This window comes from Quercus suber, unplaced genomic scaffold, assembly GCF_002906115.3.
Source record: "Quercus suber isolate HL8 unplaced genomic scaffold, Cork oak 2.0 scaffold_261, whole genome shotgun sequence".
Classification (NCBI taxonomy): Eukaryota; Viridiplantae; Streptophyta; class Magnoliopsida; order Fagales; family Fagaceae; genus Quercus; species Quercus suber.
This window is the reverse complement of record NW_027069717.1, coordinates 189,377-193,075: the sequence shown is the minus strand read 5'-3', so window position 1 is coordinate 193,075 and position 3,699 is coordinate 189,377. Positions and strand designations below refer to the sequence as shown.

Genomic DNA, 3,699 nt, shown 5'->3' with positions numbered 1-3,699 from the left:
TTATTTATTTATCACTTTTTATTTTCATAATTATTATGTATATATGGAAAATTTGTTTATTTAAAAGGTTTAAAATTCTTGATGGATTTGTCTAATCCTTGTAATAAAAATAGCTAAACCAAATTAAATAGCTATTACATTACATTACTTATTACAGTTTACCAAATATACCCTTAAATTAACATAAGGGATAATTACACTTTACTGTGGTTTGCCTCTAATTCTATGTGCCCACCCGTGGTTTAAATTTTGACACTTTACCCACCTGTAATTCTGACTGTGAGTGCTCCGTAGCCCACCTCAATGTTTTCCGTTACTCTAACACCTAATAAGTAAAAAACACATCCCAAAACGGATTAAAACTCACTCACTCCCACATATTGAACCTGGATTTTGATCGTGCTCCTCTGTTCAGCTGTTGCAGGTAGATCAAAACCATTTTTACTTGTGAAAAGCTGATCGTGCATGCTCCTCTGTTCATCTTATTTAAATTTCACGATCTCACATTTACTCAACTAGTTCTTCTTCCTATAATCTCCTTTAACACATCATTACTTGATTTTTTAGTTATAATATTAATATCCAAGTCTCCCTCGTAAGAACCTAGACTAGAAGAAAACAAATTGTTTCTTCATAGTAGGAGCAAAATTAAAAAAAGAAAAAGAAAAAAAAAGGCATAATATTGGACAACTTCCATGTCTCTTCCCAATTCCAAATGAAATTGTCTTTTGCTTCCAAAGCCAACCCCAAGAACAACGTGGCTTCTTCGCTTAACAATTAAAAGAAAAAACAAATAGAACCACCCCACGCAAAACGTAGAGTTCGCCAACTTCCTCGTACTCATTTCTCATTGACGGCGACACCTCAGTTATCCTTCATCAACCTACTGAGGAAATCGTATCAGTCCCTCTCAACTATTTGATTCGAATTTCGGATCATACCCAATACCAGATCTGGGATCTTATGCCTCAGAAACCCATCTTCCTCGGGTTTCTCTCTCTAGGAAGAAAGACAACTATGTCTTTCTTCCTCGGCTCAAATTTGCCACAGTTGTCTCAAGCAAGTGGGAGTGAGTTAGTTTGGTGAGCAAGCCAAGTGGGAGTGTGTGAGTTTTGATCCGTTTTGAGATGTGTTTTTTACTTATTTGGTGTTAGAGTAATGGAAAACATTGAGGTCGGTTACGAAGCACTCACGGTCAGAATCACAGGTGGGCAAAGTGTCAAAATTTAAACCACGGGTGGACATATAGAATTAGAGGCAAATCACAGGTGGGCATAGTGTAATTATCCCTTAACTTAAACTTACATTAACTAGTTATTAAGGAGGTTTTTGCGGGTTATAGTTAGCTCAACTGGTAAAGTCTCTAATGGTTAAATAAGAGATCTAAGGTTCAATCCCTACCTACACCAAAAACCAATTGGTGTCTTGGTTTAATGATAAAGAGCTATTATCAGGAGTCTACGCCATAAGTTGAAATCCTCTCCAAAAAAGAAAAAAAAAAAAAAGAAAAGAAAAAAAGAAAAAGAAGGAAGTTCTTAATTTTAATTCAAGTTTTTAAATGGTGTGAGCACCACATTATCAACTTTAAATTCTTTGAAAATATGATTTCTCAAAAAAAAAAAAAAATCTTTGCAAATATGGAGTTAATCTAATTTGAAAATTTACATATTTTTGAAATTTCTTGAAATTTTCAAATATAAGATTATCTTCGGACAGATTTTCATGTTATATACTTTGACAATATGTCTTATTGTGTTCCTCAACAAATTGTCATTGAAACGAAAACCATATTAGGTTAAAACACCTTCCAATTAAAATTCTCTCTCTCTCTCTCTCTCTCTCTATATATATATATATATAAATATATATATTTAATTCTACTTGTTACGCTCTGTTATTGGGACAGATTTCTGTACTGTTTTGAGAATCCTAACTAGTAGTATAAGCATTCACATCAGTCTACTCAAATATTTAGTTAAATTAATCCAAAAAAACTATACTTTTGCTAGTTTAGGTAAATATTATTTTCATACACACATCAGCATCAATACTTTATCAACATTAAAATTTAATGTAGAGAAGATAGAGACTTAGTACATATAGCGATGAGACTAACCTCTTTACAAACTTTAGTTAATTTAATGAGGCTGATGCACGCTTGTTTCAGTTGAGTTTAGATAAATTTTTGCTAAAATATTAAATTGGTGAGACAAATGTGAATGCTCTAACATCCTAACTTCAAATCTTTTTCATATTCACAAAAGGTATCAAAGTTTTGATATTGAATAAATGAAGTCATATTTTTGAAACGCTCCTCATTAATTGTGTTGATTCTAATTCGAATTTGTTTATTTTATTCTTGCAAAAAAAAAAAAAAAAAGGTTAGTGATTTTACAATTAATATAAGAGTTAATTTCAATTTCTCTATTTGGTATCTCAACAAATTTTCAATTTTTACGCCATTAGGTCCAAATTCCCTTTTTAATTCTGGCCTTGAAGGATTCAAAAGTTGATGACATATTACTTGTAGGCTAGCAACTAGCAAAGCAAAATGGTTATGGGAACCCTTAACTGAAGCCTTTCCACTCATAATAGATTAAGGATCTTATTTCACTTGATTTGATTGGATAGGAACTCAAGGAAAAATGCATTAATCTAAAATGAGATGACAACTCGTGCGTTTTTGCTGCTAATTGTTGGAGGAATTGGCTTCAACAGTTGTCGCTTGTTCTCGTGTCAATGCATGTGCTATAATGTGTATGCAATCGCAAGCTCCACTTAAGCAATAAGGGATGAGTCCAGAACCACATTGAACTTTTTTGCAATCAGCATCGCTGGAGCACCGATCTCCCTTTCCCGTTGCTGCAGCACTTGCCATCATTGACAATGATAAACCTGACATTTGTATGTTATTAGCCACTATCAACATGTAAACAACCAAAACCAAAACCAAAACTTGTGTGTGTGCGTGTGTGTGTGTGTGTGTGTGAGAGAGAGAGAGAGAGAGAGGGAGACTAACATGCTGCAAAAGCCAATAAGACTAGCAAGAAAGCCATTTTGAAAGTAGTATTCCCCATTACTTTTTGATTGTTCTAGCTGCCGATCGAATTTGTTATTGTAAAAGGAATAAAAGGACTCTTTCTTTTCTATTTACTTTACCAACCAACTAGAAATCTTTGAGTACCACTTTTTTTATGATAGACTCTTTGAGTACCACTTTAAATAAGAATTGTATATTTTTACGTTACAATATGTGGATTGTCTTTGATGACAACTGAGTGATTTCAGCTTTCTTCTTCTTTCATAATTTTTTTTAATATAAAAACTGTTATTTCATTTATGGTCCGTTTAGTTAGAGGGGTATGGAAAAATGGGAAGATAGAAATGAGAAAGATAGAAAATTAGGAGAATATAAGAAATCAAATTTTCTTTTATACATGTTTAGTTGGAAGGATAGAAAAGTGGAAGGATAAAAAACTTTTTTATTTGGTTTAGAAGAAAATGAGAGAATTAAAAATAGGGTTTAATATAATAATATTGTCTTAAAATTATTCCATTCATTTTCCTTTATCTTACTTACAAACAAAGTTACTTACCTTTCATTTCTTTATTTTAATACATTCAAACAAGGTTATTTAGAGGAATTACAAATGTCTTACATGCATGATAGCTTGGTGTAAGTGGATTCCAGATGTCACA

At 32.4% G+C, this 3,699-nt stretch overlaps 1 long non-coding RNA gene across 1 annotated transcript; it reads right to left on the bottom strand.

Annotated features, from left to right (window-relative positions):
- Nucleotides 1-2,576: 2,576 nt before the first annotated feature.
- On the bottom strand, nt 2,577-3,280 carry LOC111985650 (uncharacterized). Its single transcript, XR_002880056.2, has 2 exons — nt 3,020-3,280; nt 2,577-2,895 (listed from the first exon to the last, which is right to left on the bottom strand). It is a non-coding gene; the product is annotated as an uncharacterized LOC111985650 (long non-coding RNA).
- Between the last annotated feature and the right edge of the window lie 419 nt (nt 3,281-3,699).